General features: G+C 32.3%; 1 protein-coding gene across 2 annotated transcripts in view; it reads right to left on the reverse strand.

The window, feature by feature from the left end:
• Nucleotides 1-20,199, reverse strand: part of LOC143249116 (uncharacterized) — an 84,155-nt gene that overhangs the window by 4,143 nt on the left and 59,813 nt on the right. The window lies entirely within an intron of this gene.

The following is a 20,199-nucleotide window of genomic DNA, read 5'->3' on the forward strand; positions in this document are numbered from 1 at the left end:
AACAAAAAAAAAAAACTCATTAGACAAAAATAAAGTTAAACTTATAACAGTATTCTACCTCAGTGAAGATTAGAAGCTGTTCACCAATAAACTTTGATAAAGTTCCGGGTTCGATCTTTGCAGCGAACAGAGTGCAGATAGTCCATTATATAGTTTTGTGCTAAACAAACTATATATATATATATCACTGAAACTATAATTTCCAGGTTATCTTTTTAATAATAGCTAAATTAAAAGGATATTAAAAGGAACTTTAAAACATATACGGATTAAAAGTTTATGACTTCATATACTAATCTGTTATTGTTTTGTAAACTCCAAAAAAAAAAAAAACACACCTGGAAGATTAATTATCTATCAAAATCAAACAACACCCCAATATAATATGTAGTATTCTCCCTGTAGTGAAGGTAAATTTAGTATTTTAAGGTTTATTACCATAATATTAACTAGTTGTTTAAGAAGTTACAACGTCCATATGGAATAATTTTGATTGAATGTTTTTGTTTACACGAAGAATAACATGAAGAGATCTTTGATTTTTAATATTATAACAATGTTTGTCACTCAGTAGTCAAGAAGATTTTATGAAATTCAAAACAGATCTAAGTTTTTCGTCTCCGAGGAAGCAATTTATTAAATGAAAAAGTGTGGTAATTTCAATGATTAATCTAGCTCACAATTAGCGATTTGAAGACCTAATATTTGGTATTAAAGTAAAAGTTTGTTGTAGGTAGAATTAAAGGGACAATGCTCGGTTTTAAGTTAAAAAAAAAAAAACAACAAACACTACTGCACTGGAACGAAGTTAGAAAAGTAATAAACAATCAACAGAGTAAAAGTTGTTGATACGAGAATGAGAAATCAACAGTGAGCCCTTTAAACCAGGAATGAATATGTTTCCATTTCACCTTCTCTTTGTAGCTGAAAGCTAGAAAAAAAATTGGTCAAAATAATTCACGGCATCTCTACTGATGCGACAACTATATTGTAAGTCAGAATATAGATAAAACACAAAACAATGTGAGCATGAAATATATGGATCAAAGAATCACATATAGCACGAGCATCGCCACAGTGTTTCTCTGGGTATTCTTTTTTCTCAGGAGGATTTCTTCCTGTTTACTGTGCATCTTTCTCAGACATGTTTAGAGGTATAATATATATATATATATATACACACACACACATACATAAAACTACACATGTTATGATGAGCTTGACGACTAAGAAATTGTGTTGAAATAAATATTCCAGCACGAATTACAATTAAACTGAACACTTATTTAAACTAGATAATTGTAGTTCATGTACACGTCTAAAATGTATTATCTCCTCTACTGGTGATACCTGGATGGGGATACAATGATGTAACCCTCCCCTGAAATAATGTTCATTTTATAGGTTTTCATTTTCTTTTACCCGTTCTTTATCCTTCTTTCTGTGAACATCTATTCTTTAGTTAGCTGTGCATACACAGTTGTAATAATTAGAGCTGCAACTCACATACATTTTCAACTGATTTTGTATACGAGAGGTGAAAACTTAAAAGTGTGACAAAGTAAGTTTGCGAAAATGTTCTTACGAATCCTTGAGGGCTCACAAAGATGCGTAAAATCATAAAAATACATAAAGTAAGTATTCATTTCCAGCTCAGCACCTCTAATTTCAGCCAATAGGAGATTTTACAAATTATTAAATATATAAATGTTACTAAAAAACGTCGCCACGAAGCTCAGATTGCACAAGGGTCTAACTGAACAGGGAAAACTAGTTTGTTTGAAAATGTTTAATGAGGCTGATGTTTACTATATGTACATAGACACACACATACATTAACTTAGTTTACTAATAATGAATAATAAGTCTTACAGTTGTGTAAAGGTTAGTTGTAAAAAGACAAGAGTAGATACATGTTATAAACGTAGTAATTCCGTACAGTTGTTGCACAATGGTAGTTCAACAGTACTATTGTTGTTTGGAATAGTGTTCCCGTCGACTTAAAATATACATGCCAAATGATTAAACATTTGATTACTTCTTCAGTTGTGAAAACACTAAGCCTAAATTATTCCAAACGGGAAACATATATTATGGTGAAAGGAAGTATCAACGACCTGCCCGATTTGGGTAAGTTGTTTATATAATTCAAACTGCTCTTAAAATTTCCTTTTTTTATAATTACTTCAAAATAAGACTATACTTATCAAAATAACCGACGGTAACACTTCTTATTTGTAAAATAACTGAGAATAAATTACACAGTTACAAACCACACTTAAACTCACCACGACTTAAATTAAGATTATTCCTTTACCTTTGTTAAGTATTTTAGATTAAAACTTTTAGCATAAAGGTAATTTATTGTACATTCATGTGTTTATATGTTTAGAATATACGCCTAATGTGGTGTCTAGGTTTTTATTTTTATTTAAAGCATTTAAAGTGAATTATTACGAAACTTCATTTAACTCTGATTTTATTCTCTACAATATCGACAACTTCTAAATCTAACAACATCTAGAACGAAGGGTAATAAGTGAATCCAAGTGTTTCGTGTTTGTAATACTTTGAGGTTTGTCACTTCATTATAAACATATTGGCTTTAACTCTTCGTCATACCTAACTCAGAATAAAATACTTGTTGCAATGCCGACAATTTGCATAAAAGCAAAATATATATAAAGTACGTGATGCTCATCAAAAACTAAATTAACAACTTTCATAACCTGATTGCGTGTCTTTAGTGTAAGGAGCCAGTCAAGCATTATGATTAATATTAGGCTGCTTATTGAAGTGTCCAGGGCTCGACATGCGACATCACTGGATACGCTCCATATTTAAAACTTTAGGTGCATTATAATAGTGGCAGTTGATCATTTCACTTAGTTGAAAGAGTCGAGAAAAATCCTTGAGAAAACGGATGCAGATAGCTGTCTGCTTTCACTGTTCAATAGATAATAGTTATGGACGGGTATACCTGAATTATAGTGATTCCTGACGCGGCCATTTGGTTAACTTGCGCATGAGCTCTTGATTTCTGTTGCTTTAACTCCGGATCTTATGAAATGCTAACGCTTTAACTCTAGATTAGAATAAGTAAGAGTAATCACGTTGTCAAATTACAAGATACTTATGTGATGTAATAAGCGCCCCTAATATTGTGATTATATTTGTTTCTCATAACAGTATACTTGGTGATATATATCACTTACTAATTCTGTCATGCACTGCTGCAAAACAATGTAGTATACATTTTTGTTTTTATGAGATGAATATCTGACATAGTGTTGTTTAACTGTCTTATGCGTAACGTAGCACGAAATAAAAAGTGGGAATACAATGATGTAACCCTCCCCTGAAATAATGCTCGATTTAGATATGTTACCTGTCCACGTAGGTACACAAATATAAGTTTTTCAAATTGTTATGTTTTGTGTAGTCAATGGTAGGAAACAATGGTAAGTGTACTGACACCGCAACAGCAGAAGAAACTCTTTACTGAATAAACCTGGCTGGCTCCGTCGCCGAGACACCAACCACATTCACGAAATTCCTCAATGGACAATAACTAGATGTCAGGAAACATATGGATAGTATATTCAAATAGGGACACAATTTCATCGGAACTTGCATTTGTATTCCTGTAAAAATAACGTATACAAATATTGCTCGGATCGGATAATATTTCGGGTGGATATATAATTGTGCCTCACCCTGTGTTTTCTCATTGTGCAACCCGGAGATTACGCGTAAATTTTGTACACATATTTTGTTAGTGTGTATAAAAGTCTTTTTTTTTCTTTCCTTAGCTCAATATCTTAATGTACGGGTTACATTAAGATAAATTGAGAAGTGAAAACATTAGAGATTAGATTTTTCTGTGTAAATGTAACATAAATACAGTTAGTAGTCAACATTCCAGTTGCTCTTTTTTTGTTGAGCAGCAAAATTTAAATTTCCAGTAATACACGTTTGTGGTGTTAATGTAACACTAACTTGGAAAGTTTGGCCATACATTTTATCATATTAATGTGGTACTTGATTAACATGTACAGTCATACAAGTTTGTGGTGTTAATATGATACTAACTTGCACCAATACGAAGATACCAAAGAAACTAGGGGAGAATGTTGCTTGGTAATATATTATGGTAACTTTTCAGACAAACTCTGTTTATAGACTATAAAGTTTGATAATATAAAGTTTGAGTGCGCTATGTCAAATCAATTTTGGAGTCTCACCACTTCTGATCATGTTCTTTCTGACAACTGTGTGTTTTGACAATAACAATGCAGCATAGTTTCAAATGCAAATGTCTTCATCCTAAAGCTGCCATGTCCGAAGCACACACCTCAACCTTAATCTAGTACACAAGGACGACGGTTTTCCAGTGCCGTTTTCATTACTCAGAAGTCTATAGACAATGTGACGTGGCACTTAACGTATGTTTCTTTATATGGGATATATCATCAGTACTTCTTTAATTCATTCACTGTTTGAGGTTTGCAACGATTGAATGGCTATGTTGTGAAAACAATATGTGTGCATGCGAGTTGTGTTGAATTTCCAGACGGAGATTTTTCTTTGTTATTTTGTGTACTGTTGCATTAGAAAACGTTGGATAGCCTTTGCCATTATTATTTAAGTTCGTAGAGTTTCATATATTATAACATGTCGCGCTTTACTTACCACAGCTACGATACAGCTTGTTGCAAGTATATTTCTGGAGGATCCTTATGCTCTAAGTGGATCAAAATTTATTTGGTTTTCAATATTACTAAGCATAATGAACATCCACGTGTTGGAAATTCTCAATTCCCGATCAAAATACATCATTATGTTTGGTTGTATGAATGTTTTGCGTCATATGGGCTATTAGATAGCATTCCCAAAAGAAAAGTTTATCTGCTGTGATTGGTGACTTACTGATTTGCATATTCAAAAGCGTTTTAATATAACATACTCAACTCTATGTATTAAGAATACTGTCTGAAACACCACCATTCTATTTCTTTGTAGGCAATATTTTGGTCTTTTTTATTTTCTCTTTCTTGGTTTTCTCAGCTCGATGAAACAATGTTCCGCATTTAACGTTTATTAACAATCATTTTCGAATTAGTTACAGACATCTTATATAAGGTAGATAACACCAGACGTTATGGAAACAGAGATCACAAACGAATTTGAAAGGGCAGTATTACGGGAATGACACCCCTTTATCGCGTGAAAATGAATTGCATCAGAGTTCAATCACGTGTTCATAAGTCCCGCTCTGGGACAGCTGTAAGTCTACGGATTTAAAACGTTAAAATCAGAGGTTCGGTTCCTCTCGGCGAACACGGCAGATAGCTCGATTTGGTTTTACTATAAGAAAACACACACATTTACGTATTAAATGCCTGATTTGGATAATAACTAAGTGAAGGTTATTGGCATTATCGTAGCTTTAACAATAGATTACTTTTTAATTATTCTGTACAATGTTTAATTCACGCTTGCATTACTGCGCGCAATATAGGGGCAATTAACAGCAGATTCACTTTTCTATAAATAATCTCTAGATAATTCATTTGATACACTTTACATATTATAAACAGGAGATGTACAAAAAATATTACAAGCTCTACAGCATAGTTTAATAGGAAGTTACGGATTCATTAAATGTTTAAATAAGAAACAATCTGTAATTGGAATCCAAATGAAGTCTGAAGGGACAAGAAGAATACAAGAATTACTCCACCCAGTGTTTTTACTGTATATATATATATATAGGAAACAATTAAATAGAGAATACTTTTTAGTTGATCATGATTAACTAGCTTTGGATTTTCTGATGTACTTTAAATAGACAATCAAAACAATTAAACCCAATTAAACGTCTATAAATGAGCAAAATATAACTGTTTTTTTTGTTGTAGTTTGAGGCTATATGGTATTCCTTATATTGTAAATTGACTCGAAAAACAGAAGCTTTAATAGAGTTAGTTGGTTGAATCTATTGAAATTAGGTGTAATGAAAGAAGAAACGCACACAAGTATATCGTTAAGTAAAAATAGCTTTTTATTAAACGTGAGGCTCAGTCTTTCATTTGATTCACCACTTGTTTCTGGGTCACACTGGTTTCGATAAATTCCATTCCTCATCAGTAATCCTTCTTTTTACGTTTTGCCAGAGTGACTGACTGGATGAAGAATATAATTGTTTGAACTCAGAAACGTGTGGTGAACCGAATGACAAACTTGTACTTCACATTTATTTAAAGATTATTTTTATTTACCAACATAAATGTATGAGAATGTAAGTAATAGCGTTATAATCACTATTTCTACCTTAGCAGTATATTTATTGAACATTTCAGAAGAACAAATTACTAAAATTAGTCTTAAACGTTCTTTAAACTTCACAAGGACATAGGTTAACCATAGTGAATAATAGACAAAAGTCCATCATAAATAAAAAAGTAATCTTTATTTATTGCTTGACTCACCATATTAAGTTAAACGTGAAGACATGAATACGTTAACCCAGAGACTGCTTGAAGTAAAGAGAAATACAATAAAAATGAAATTAACTGAGAGTAATGATCAGTAGATATTACAGTAAAACAGAACTAACTGAGAGTAATGATCAGTGGATATTACAGTAAACCAGAACAGAACTTAGTTCAAAAGCAATAAATAAGAACTAAGACTTAACGGTAGAATCAGACAAGCTAAAAGCATATTTTCTTTCCAGTTCGACTGATCAATTGATTAGAAGATTAGAACTAATTTTAAAACAAATTCTACTTGGAAAAATGTTTTTATTATTGATGATTGGTTATTCACAAAAAACAAACTCAGGTAACAGTTTCATCTTTCCATGTAAGTGTCAGTCCGATAATCCCTTGAGAGCAGAAAATTCAATGGACAAATTTAAAACCGAAAAATTTCAAAAAGGCAGTAATAAAAGTGAGAATCCCAAAGTAACACTGTTAAATAATAATAATGGGTTTACTATTCAAAACAACGACCTTGAAAAAAAATGCAAAACGTATAAAAAGTTCTACTCTGAAACTGATACTCAAATAGAAAGAAATATACGCAGACCTGAGGATTTCATAGAACGAATGTATAAAAAAAATCAAGTATGTTTTGCTTTAATGAAAAGCTGTACAAGATGTTCGTTCTTTCAGCTGTGGGGGCGTTATAATGTTATAATCAATCTTTGTTGGTAAAAGAGTAGCCCAATAATTGATGGTGGATGGTGATGATTAACTGCCTTCCCTATAGTCTTGCACTGCTAAATTAAAGTCGCTAGCGCAGATAGCCCTCGTGTAGTTTTGCGCGAAAAAAACAACAACAACAAAGAAACAAAATTCTAATAATTACGCCGACAGACGGTATCTCATGTAAGGCCTTGAAAGTGATGCTACTGAAGAGGTCTTCTGACTATATGCTATCTTATTTAATCGCAATAATTTACTTTACCCATCTAAACCATACTTTTCATTGTTTTTTAGCAGTCTGTTTCCATCTAAATTCTATTAGAAATCTCTTTTTTGAATCCAGAGAGACGGTAAAAACATAATATATTTAACTTATTATTTTTGTCAAGATATGAGCAAAATCAACAATTAAAGGAATAAAATAGTATCATTTACTTTACTTTTACACTACAAACATTTAACAGTCTGTAAAACTCCAAAATGAACGTCTGTTTGGACTTTGAAAAGTTGAACGCTAAATTATCTTCGTCTAATCGAAAAAAAAAAAAAAAAGGAAGACACTAATAGCGCATTAATGGGGTTCAAGTTATTATCACTGTATGTACTAGAGGTTTAATATCTTTAACAATTATCATAAGAAAATCACCTGTTGACGTTAATTCTTTATGCATTAATGATTTAGCCATTTAGTTTTGTCATTGCTGAGCAATGAAATAATTTTATAATGGTAAATCACATGACTGTGATACGGACCAGGTGATTCAGAAATAATTTGACATCGAAATAATGCAGAAATGAAGAGATATATAAAGGTTAGACATACGAAATGAAGTGTTGTGGGCCTACTCTGTAACAGTATTATAAAGATCATTCAAGATTAAATTTGATTTTTTGAAGTCGCTCCACAAAACAGCAGTTACATACATATATGCACGTAAGGTAAAAAGACTATTTCAAATTCCTTTCTATTTTCACGAGAATACAAAAATGTTAGATGAAACTGTTTGCAACTTTTGAAGAACTTTGCAGAAATATGCAGTTTCTATAAATAAAGTTATTTTTATATGTAATATTTGTATCAATTCGCTGTTTTTGAAAATTTGCAACATATCTAATAAGAAACGTTTTATTAAGAAACAATTCAATATGCTGACTTTTTCTAGATTTTAAGTATTGATTTTTTATGTCTTCCGTCACTCTTTAAACTTTTCCCTAATGTTCTTATGTTGTAAAACTGTAAATGGTGGCAAACAGTAAAGAGATGTGATCAGAGCACTGTCCAAGTGTGACACATTTCAGTATGGCAGTTTCATATTCAAAATTATGCAGCTGTTCTTGGTCAATCTGCTCTGGACCTAGGCGTAAATGTTGTAAGAATTAACATACACGTGGGGAATCATTCGGCTTACAATCTAGCAGTAATTTGGGCATTCTAATGACACTCTACAAATAATGTTAAACTGTTTGTATATGCAAAGTTTTGACATTAAATCTCAAACCTAGGTTTGTGTAACTGCCTTTGTACGGTCAGATGTTGACATTCTATTGCACATCATATATATGGAATGTGTGCATTCAAATCTATGACTGTTGTTTTTTAGGAATGGTTTTGTTAATTTTACGTTTGAGATGTTTCACTTGCTATTGCTTACATCTTTGGTTGGGATATTTTGCATGTATGGTGTATATTAATAAAATTATTGAAGATCGTGGTTAACAAATGATGCAGTCACAGGATACTCCCACAAAATCGCGTTCCATAACACTAATAATTGTTTTTGTTACTCTGCCTTTCTGAAATATCTGTCTGTCAATAGATGTCATGTACGTTTGAAGCTGAAAATGATGAACAGCCTCACTAAAAGATTCCTCAAACAACAATTCCTGCGCAACCTAAAGACCTTCAGCTTAAATTTATGATGACTTATTGTATCACGTCATAAAATAGGCAGCTTCAGAACAGTCAGTTTACTTCTTGATAAGCTTGAGAGAATATTTACTTCTTTAAGATTTACTGATGATTTAGTAACTACTTATAAGAAAAACGTTTTTAAAACTATCAATCTTTATTTTTGATTCAGTTCTAGTGCTAGCCGTGGCTTAATGGTCAACGTGCTGGACTGAGAATCTTAAGGTCCAATGGTCGAATACTTTATATATATATATTGCTAAAAATGCGTGTAATAAAAGTGATAGTCAATTCCACAATGATTGGCGCTGAATTATTTCCCCCTTCTGGTCAGCAGTTCTAAATTAGTGACGTCTGTGCTTGAGCCTTTGTCTTTCTAATATGTCTGTTTATCCAACGTGCCCCTAATCTGGTTGTTTAATCAATGTGTCGCATAAACTGCAGTTTAGGAGGAAAATACTACGCACTTTTCTAATTGAGATCAATTAAACTCTTTTAAAAGAGCTTTGCTTATTTTTGTTGAAGAACGAAGAAAAATGGGCTAAAAGTTTTCCCACTTCTCAAACATACTTTTTTCCTGTCAAGAAAGTAATGAAGCTAATTTTGGAAGTGTATAGATTAAATATTTTGTCTAAACGTTCTGAAGTAGCGATGACAATCATTAACATTATCCTAGAAAAGAGTTAAAGTTAAAATGGACTCACCTATTTCCGGTTGTAGAACTTGGGAAAAACCGTCGGAAAAATGAAGAAGAACCGAAAGAGAAATACCCATACATAATAACAAACGCCCTAGCATAACTGATCAAGATCTGTCTGGATTTCTATTTCGTTATTGTGGGTATGGAAAAGTTTCGTAAACAATGAGCTTCTAAGTAACAAATACTGAAAGGTGCAACGGGTTATAAGGGATTTGTCAGAGAAGTCTCCCACACAGGGGAGTGGCACGCCTCTGCGAGATTTGTATTATTACGTAAGGTGCCGTTCTACTGCAGCGCTTTACATGACAGGGATAATTATTTTATGGAAACAGGTTTCCGAAACTAGAGCTGGTTGGAAAAGAAAGAAGATAAAAGTGTTGATTGGGGAAGGACAGTCACAGTCAAAGTAATAAGCGTCATAATAGGCGGAGCTTCTCGAAATTACAACAATCAGAGATGTGATCGTAAAGAAGTATCGACTTGAAACTTATATATAAGTCACATGCTGCAGCTCTTAGACATCTCACTAAAGACACGAACTCATTTAATAGCATATTATCGAGATAAAATAAATGACAGTAATTTTTAACAATAAAGAGTACATTTTAGTATTTGTTTCAACATAAAATTGAAACTCATAACGTTGCATTGAGATCTTGCAATCTAGGCAATGAACCCAAAAGAATAACAGTGGTTTTACAAGTATCTTTTAAAATTTGTAATAAGTACTGAAGGGATTTACACATTTTGATAATAACGTTAGAAAACACTATCTTTACACTTAGAAACTGAAGCGTTGTTAAAATATAAGTTCTATTTTAATTATATGGAATGATTACAAAAATGGTTCACAAGTGAGTGTGGGTGGGGGTGGAGAGTACAAAGAATGTTTGCTATGTGTTCTGCAAGAAAACTCCATAATACTCTTAGTACCAATAATGCAAATGGACGGTGATTTTATACTGATGACTATTGTATTGTTGTTGATATGTGTGAGCGATACCTGTTAAACAAAAATGAATATGTACTCACCTATTTTACCAGTCACACTTTTATCACTCAACACTGATATTTGTCTTTCAACTCTCTCACTAATGATATATATAATCAGTGTCCTTAACAGGTAACCATTCAGAGAAAAGTAAGAATAGAAACACATACATGTATTTTTGTAGTCACATAAATTAATATAGAATTTGTTTTTGGCAGAGATTCAAAATTAATAAACACATGCATAGATATAGTATTATTACAGCATTATTACAGTTGAAATTAAACTTTTGTTTTACCACACATAAATATTATTCAAATAAATGTAATCGAAACAAGTTTTCAGAAATTAAGAAAAATATTATTATTTGTATAAATATAAAACTATTTTACCCCTAATTTCATCTGCTGAAAAGCAAGTTTTTCACTGCAAATGATCTAATTTATAATAAATATGCCGAAGAGCTTTTACATGTTGAAAATTAATGTTTCATTGAGCTATATAAACGTTTACTACCAACTGAAATTCGAAAATAATTTGTGTATAGTATATTTTATGTAACTCCCAAATATAGTCTTAATAAACTGTACTTATTTTAAGATCACGTCTTATTTGTAAAAAAACATTCTGACATCGGACATTCATATATGCAGGCACAGATAGCCTAATTGCTTTGCGCCATAAAACGTCAAACCAACCAACCATTCATACATGCAACTATTTTATTTACAAATGTGCGCTTTTTCTACTTGTTTTCTCCAACTATTGCAAATTACCACTTAATTATTGTCATGAGGAAACTTCTTAATATGAAGTTCCCCGTTAGTGCAGCGGAAAGTATATGGATTTATAGTTTTCAGAATAATAAAACGTCAAAGGTAACTCGAAACAAGATCTACTTAATGATTTTCTTTGTTATGTGAAGCTTACACGTAGTGAGACATAAGAATAAATTCAGAATAAATATGAATTCTATGGAAATAAGTAAATTATAGTATGTTCCTATAGTACACAATTAAAGTGACACCAGAGAATTGAAGGAAAGAAATTTAATAGGACGATTCTCTGCCATGACAATATTGGGGCGTATTGTATTCGTGATCACGCTCTTGACTTAAGATACAGTGACATACCGCTATTTAAGCACGTTCAGTATAACAGACTCAGTCGTCGAATGTAAAACCTATGAGATTTATCTAAGTGCCAACAGTTTTGACATTTTGGTTGGAAACATATCCTTTAAATTTTAAAGTTTATAAACTACATGCGACATCTCCTGCTTTATCTTTGTTTGTTTGTTTTGGAATTTCGCACAAAGCTACTCGAGGGCTATCTGTGCTAGCCGTCCCTAATTTAGCAGTGTAAGACTAGAGGGAAGGCAGCTAGTCATCACCACCCACCGCCAACTCTTGGGCTACTTTTTTACCAACGAATAGTGGGATTGACCGTAACATTATACACCCCCACGGCTGGGAGGGCGAGCATGTTTAGCGCAACGCGGGGGCGAACCCGCGACCCTCGGATTACGAGTCGCACGCCTTACGCGCTTGGCCATGCCAGGCCTGCTTTATCTTCATGCCATCTTTAGTGTAATAGCAAATATTAGTCTAATTTTGAGTATTTAGATCATTAAATGAGTTTTTCTTATTTTTACTCAAAGAAATTCTGCAAAGAAACGAAATGTGAGTTTTGGGCATTCAAAAGTTCATGATTCAGAAAATATGATTCAAACCCTCAAATTAGAATTCTTGCGTAAATGACTGGTATTAGATGTAATCATATGTACCGGTGCCGTACCTTGAGGGACGAAATCTAACATCATGTGCCAATTAAATGTCTATCAAACTACTCAATGTGATACTTTTAAACTGGAGTCATAATTTTTGTGCATGTTTATTTAGCATTTCAGAGATACTTTATGAGGTTTCTATTAGTAAAAGCGCTCATGAAAATTTTTTTAAGAATCATACACTTTGATGGATTACATCAGTTATTGAGTAACAACTTTTACTTTTGATTCTATTAAAATATGAAACAAAATTTATAGTATTAAACAGTTACAGAAAAAATAGATAAAAGAACCAGCTCACTATGAAAAGTTTGAAAAGGTTGACGCTTTGAGAAATATAAATCATGAAATAAATATAGAAATATAAATCACAATATTAGAAATGTTAGTGTTGATGGATTTACGCGTATGTATCTATAATGAAACTGTAAAAAGAAACATCAAAAATTAAATGACTATTCGACTCCCAGTCACACTGTTTGTTAACACATGGTTTTAAGTCAGTATGAAGTAAAACGATATTTAAACTATATATCGGGTTACTACATTAACGAAAGACTTCAATAATGTTTTAAACAGGTGACACCAATATAGTGAATTTCTAAAAAAAAAACGAGTTTCGTCCTGCAACAACAAAAATGTTGACATACTTTTATATTACGCTTAGTAAATATGTCACAGCGTTTGTGCTAAAAATTGTTAGCTAACACTGTTATGAAATTTTAATTCCAACTAATTCTGGGTTATATCGAAAAATAATTTTTAAACAACTAACACACATTTTCTTGAAATAATTCGTTTTAAAGAAAAGAAGAAAACCTGGGAATATTTATTATATCTAACTTTAGCTTATGAAATGTAAAATACAAACAAACAAAACAATAGTCATTTTTTTATTATAAGCAAGTAAACAATATAAACTAAAGCTTTAATTAGTACCTAAAAGTTTAATTTTATTTGGTTTATAGCTGTATTGGAGTGTAAAAACAATAAAGTGATTAATTGGAGCTTATCTTAAGCTTTATAATTTTATTCAATGTTCTCTGATCTCTGACATATCTTTTACAGAGATGTGGATAGTTAATATCATTGAAAACAGATGGAACAGAATGCTTGATATTCCGACAACTTTGTTTTGTAAAATATGTAAAATAAGACACATTTGTTTTATTAGCGGTTCCTCTAGAAAGAGATCATTCCCTAATATGGATTTCTTTAGAAAGTGAAATATTTAAGTTGGTTTATTTCATGTTGATGGTTAACTAAATGTTAACTGGGAGGTGTTTCTCACTACTTCATTTAGGTAATGATGAATTAACGGGATTTTCTACGATAGAGAATAGTTATTCAATCTAATTTATTTCATCCCTATCGAGTGATTATTTAACTTATTTAATTTACTCCTACAATTAACAAGCCGAATAACTAGATTTAACTGAAAGGCGAAATATCTTTCACCCAAAAGGTAGTTATTTAATTGATGGTTTGCATACATAAGATGAGTATTTACGTATTTTATTGTATCTAGAGTTTGGTTATTCCACAAAATGTTAATGGTAAATACTATACAACTAATTAAAACGTTAACTTTTGCTACTTTTTTGTTTTATAAGTACAATATAATAAAAATTTTCTTCACATTTTATACGAATGACATACTTACAATGATATGTCGATTATATATATATAATATTGTGTTTTTAATAGTCTTAAATAAGAGATTAAGGATAAAAATAGAATACCCAAACAAGTTGTTAAAAAAAAACACATTGCAATTGGAAAGTAAAAGATGAAAGATGTGTAAAAGACGACCTTTAACCTTATAATAAACTAGTTTTGTCTAAAGTGCAAAGGCCGTCCGATGTGCTATTTATGCTGTGCCCATGCCGCGAAGTGTACATCTGCTATAAGTTTATTTTTTGAATTTCGCACAAAGCTACTCGAGGGCTATCTGTGCTAGCCGTCCCTAATTTAGCAGTGTAAGACTAGAGGGAAGTCATCACCACCCATCGCCAACTCTCGGGCTGCTCTTTTACCAACGAATAGTGGGATTGACCGTCGCGTTATAACGCCCCCACGGCTGAAAGGGCGAGCATGTTTGGTGCGACCTGGAGTCGAACTCGCAACCCTCAGATTACGAGTCGAACGCCTTAACCCAGTTGGCCATGCTGGGCCCCCTCTGCTATAAGTCTTCAACCTTACCACTGAGTCATTATCTTCTTTAAAAAACAAGACAGCTTAATGATTCTTCTTACTTTTCATTTTTATAGTTTACTTTTCGTAAAAAAAATTGAGAACTCTTTCTAAGTTTTTTTTTAGTGACCTATATCCATAAAAACCCACACAAAGAGGAATCGATCTAAGAAAAGAAAGAGGAAGGTATCACGGGAATTTCCCACGTATTCTTCCATTAATATTTCTCGAAATAGAAGTATTCAAAAGATCCTCCCCCGCAAAACAATACATCCTCACATACTGATAACATGTAACTTCTAATATTCCAAGTTTACATACTAGTTAGTGAATAAAAACTAGAAAACTATATAAGTCTTGGAATTTTATCTAATTCCAGCTAATGAGCATTTTTAAAATAATGTTTCCGATATTTTGAATTCGTGAAAAATAAAATACATCTTTTGTCTGATATATTCAGGGTTTCTACAATGATAAAGAATAGTTTAATGTATCTAATAACAAAGGGGAAACTTTAAGTAGTATACATGCTTGATTAGATAGATTGAAGACAATTGCAAAGAAATAATAACACTTGTTTTAATGATTGCTTATTTCTTTTATTCAATTTTATAGTTTGCAAGTTCATTTGAAATATTAATTATTTAAATAGATAAAGGAAATGTGTTAAATAAAGTCGAGGTTTTGCTGATTTTATTTTTCTGACCTTAATTTGTGACTGTAGTCTTAATATTTGTCAAAACAAGTTCAGTTTCATTCTCTTCAAAACTTTCTGACGAATGGGTGAGAATTAAACGGCCAGTATTAATATAAGAAATCAATTTATTCTTATATTTAAATATTTTCCTCATACAAGTTATTTTCAAACACACTTGATAACACGAATGCTCATTTCTCTACTGCCTGTCATGGACAGGTAGTAAGGCGGTCGACTCGTAATCTGACAGTCATAAGTTCGAATCTTCCGTCACACCAAACATGCTCACCCTTTCAGCCGTGGGAACGTTATAATGTGACACTCAATTCCACATTAGTGATTGAAACGTTGTATCCGCATTCAAAGTGATGCAATGGAAAACATTAATTTCCAATTACCTACTGCAAGTTGTCGTCCAAAGTGTATAGTCAGTATCCATTTGGATAATTGTAATTTGTTTAATGTTGTTAAGATAATTATAGTCGATCACAGTGACTGGATAATGCACTATCATAAGAAGAATTACTGACGTTTAGTGAGGGTTGTCTGGAAAATAGATGCTCGCTATTAATGGAACTATATTTATTATTTTATAGACACTTCATTAATTATTAATATTAGATATAATGAAATAAACAGATACTCCCAGAATAAATAACGTTAAATATGCTGTTAGAAAGTAACAACTTATTCCCAATTGTAACTTCTTGTATTCTAGTGTATATTTGTAGCCCAGCGATTTGAACAATTTTAAAATTGATAGTGAAAGAGGAAAAATTATGAAAGTGATAAAGCTGAAATCCTGTTCGCGTAATCGCATATGTTTAAATATGTTCATTACAATAAAATGTTCAAATGACAGTTTAAAATTCCTTGTAGAGCAATATCCTTCATTCACAACAAATGTTCCAAACAACAGTGTTCTGTTCACAGTAGGATAATATATTTGCAGTAGTGTGTTTTATTTATTGTAGAATAATCCATTTTCATTACAGTGTTCTATTCTCAGAAGAATAAACCATTTACAGTAGCGTGTTTAATTCACAAAATGATAATCCACCCAGAAAAATGTTCTATTCACAGAGGGAAAATCTACACACAAAATAATGTTAGAGCAGATCTTTTATTTGTATCTCAGTACGGCTGTAGTAACATTTTTTACAAATAAAGCAAAGAACAACGTTTCGACCTTCTTAGGTCAAAACGTTTTTCTGTACTTTAGTTTGATTAAAGTTTTAATACCCATACCAGCTGTCCTGAGATACATTTTTCCTTCAAGTGCATTTCTCGTCGTCACAAAGATCTTTTATTTGCTGAAACAGGTTTCGTCCATTCGTTCTATTCATATCATAAAGTTTAAGTCACAAAAAAATGTTTAATTCAGAGTAAACGTTCCATTTACCAAAGAAGTCCCTTCAGGGTATGTTGCTGTATTTGTGATCATGGGATCAGAGAATTTCTACAAAACAGAATCAGTTTACGCATTAGAAATAATTTTCTAGTTTATGCTTTGTTGTCAAACTGGCTAAACCGGAAAGCAGTGCATAAGAGCTAAGTGTGAAAAAGAGGAATCTGAGGAGTTGTGTTCGTGAATCAAGTGTTGTGAAAAAACGTCTAATGATCTCTGTACGAGAGTTAAGAGAAAAAAGAAGACCTCGTGATCTGTGTCCATGAGCTAAGTAATAGAGTTGGAAACACCTGATGAGCTGTGCATGTGAACTAAACGTATTAAGGAATCACCTGATGATTTCTGTTTGTGAGTTAAGTATAGAGGAAAAGCGTCTGATAATTTCTGTAACTGAGGTGTAGCGTCTCTACACTCAAATTAAGCGAGGGAAGAAAGCCTTGACCATTTATGTACGGGAGATGAGTGTTAAGAAAGTACCTCTGATGATGTCAGTATGTGAACTCATTGTGGAGGAAAAGTGCCTGATGAAAGTTTCTTAACCCTTATTATTTTTAAAAGGTAATTTGTTAATGGTTTACAGGTTATTGACGGTATTTTAGCTCTTAAAAATAAGTTTATTCCAACACTATTTTCTTTCAATTCGCTCTCTTTATCATAATTCATATTCACCTTCAACTTATATTTAGGAAGGGCGGATTTTGCATTGAAAGATTATAACTTTCGCCACCTTTTCAATAATTTAAAGGCTGACCCTTCTATGGCAGCAGCAACATCAACTGACCTTGTTTACCTAGAATTGTCTGAACACATTTTATTTTAAATTAACCATGGAAATCAGATTACATGCTCGTGCCTCAGGCTCATTTTTCGGAATATTCGCACAAAGTTATAATAAAGGCTATCTGTGTAGAGCTGTTTTACCGAATTTACTGAAAAGAAGGTAGCTCATGAAAGTACCCTCTGTCTACTCATTTTTGATCAAATAGTGGGATTCGACCATCAGTTTTATATCACATCGCTGGTGGCGAAGTGAGGTAACACGACGCGAATCATAAACCCTTGAATGTATAGTCTGGGCCCGTTAACCACTGAGCAACGTTCAGTCTGAATTTTTTTTAAAAAGAGGTACTATCGATTAATTCACCAAAGACGAATACTGATATGTATCGCTTACCGAAATTCTTACAGAGTAATACATACGTTCATGAAATCCTCATATGAAGCAATTCATATATGATGTCACGTTTGTGGCAATAAACAAATAATTGAAATATCTCCCTTCTTCCCATTGAGTCAAAGGTGAATCATATTAACTATCTTTCTTTTTCTTTTTTGCAGAAAAAGAACGTACTCTGAATTGGGAATGCATATGATCCATAAATCGTATTGCTAAACAAATTATTCTAAAGAATGTGTGTGCGTGTTCTTATAGCTGAGCCACATCGGGCTATCTGCTATGTTCACCGAGGCGAATCGAACCCCTGATTTTACCGTGTATATCCGAAGATTTACCGCCATCCCAGCGGGGGACATTCTGAAGAGAGTGAACTATTGTGTATTTATAAAACAAGAAAACAACGCTGGAGATAGTATTTAATGTGCGTTTGTCTTTCTTACGAGTTAGAGAAGTGTAAAGTTTAGTAATCATTGCTTGTCACATCATGTAGACTATAACAAACACAATTAACACTTTATTACAACAAACATCACGTCTATAAATTGCACATTACTCTTTACACACATAGTGTTTGCAAAACAAATCACCCAAGAACAAACAACATTATCTAAACTTTCACAAAGAATTAGTCGGCACTGGATAAACTAAAGTAATTAAAAAGGATACAGCAAGTTTTACATCCTTGTTGTTCGCTTATATCAATCTAAAAATGACATAAAGATTTGGCAACTACAGATCAGAATTGAAGGACAGTAAAAGAAGCCATACTAATAAGCTAAATAGGTAAAGTGTTGTTTAAAATATTTATTATTATTACTATGTTTAATCAATAAAATCCGGATAATCTCAATCTTTAAAATACCATTAAAATCACATTATTATTATACAAAATACGAATTAATCAAAGCAAAATTTCTCAAGATAAAGATTTTAGCTAAAACAAATATAAATTAAATCTTTATAAGTAAATATTTTATGTTACAAATAAAATAAAATATGTAAGAAAAAAAAAGGAAAATGGCTACTCTTCTACTAAATTATTTAAACACTGTGTTTTACTGCGACTCCGGTAGTGTCTAATTTAGATTGTTTGTTTGTTTTGGAATTTCGCACAAAGCTACTCGAGGACTATCTGTGCTAGCCGTCCCTAATTTAGCAGTGTAAGACTAGAGGGAAGGCAGCTAGTCATCACCACCCACCGCCAACTCTTGGGCTACTCTTTTACCAACGAATAGTGGGATTGACCGTCACATTATACGCCCCCACGGCTGGGAGGGCGAGCATGTTTTAGCGCGACGCGGGCGCGAACCCGCGACCACTCGGACCACGAGTCGCACGCCTTACGCGCTTGGCCATGCCAGACCTCTAATTTAGAAAAAAAACATTATAGTCTTATTTCATAGCTACTAATTATATATATTTTAAGAAATATATTTCATTTTGGCAATAAACACAAATTACTTTAAATTCCTTACAACACTAATCGCATGTTGAATCATTTGAAAAATAGCAATAAATTAAAATGCTAAAACTTAAGATTTTGCTAAATTGTAATCTACTTGTTGCAGATTTTCTCATTCTTTTATTATTGAAGTGGTATCTGAATACACCAATAAACAATACCCCATTAAGAATTTTGTTTTAAAATTATGAAACTTAGTGTCATTGGAGATAAGGGCTAAAGTGTGTTTAAATTAAAGTACAAGATTTCTAGTTCAATTTTGGTACTTTTCTCTTTTTTATAGAATATAAAAATACTTTAAAAGGAACAAACAAAATGCACAATTGGATTCAACTGTAACTATTTCCATACAATCATGATAATACTTAATTATTGAAATACATGTAAAATAAATGTAGCAAGTGATATTAAAATTCTATTGCATTATCAAAGTTACAGGATCGTAACTGGCTCGGTACTATATTTTATCCCCCTTTGAAAACAAAAGTTGCAGGTATCAGTGAGAGAAGAAAACCAAGACCAGCATATTCTTGGATTCTCCACCTATCTACAGGTTAGTCCAATCCCAATACTCTGCCTATCATCATTAAACTACACCTGTAGTAGAGCTCTGGATTTCAGAGCTGGTGAAGCGAGTTTGAATCCGTGTGATACCACAAAAT

The sequence above is a fragment of the Tachypleus tridentatus genome, chromosome 4 (genome assembly GCF_004210375.1).
Source record: "Tachypleus tridentatus isolate NWPU-2018 chromosome 4, ASM421037v1, whole genome shotgun sequence".
Lineage (NCBI taxonomy): Eukaryota > Metazoa > Arthropoda > Merostomata > Xiphosura > Limulidae > Tachypleus > Tachypleus tridentatus.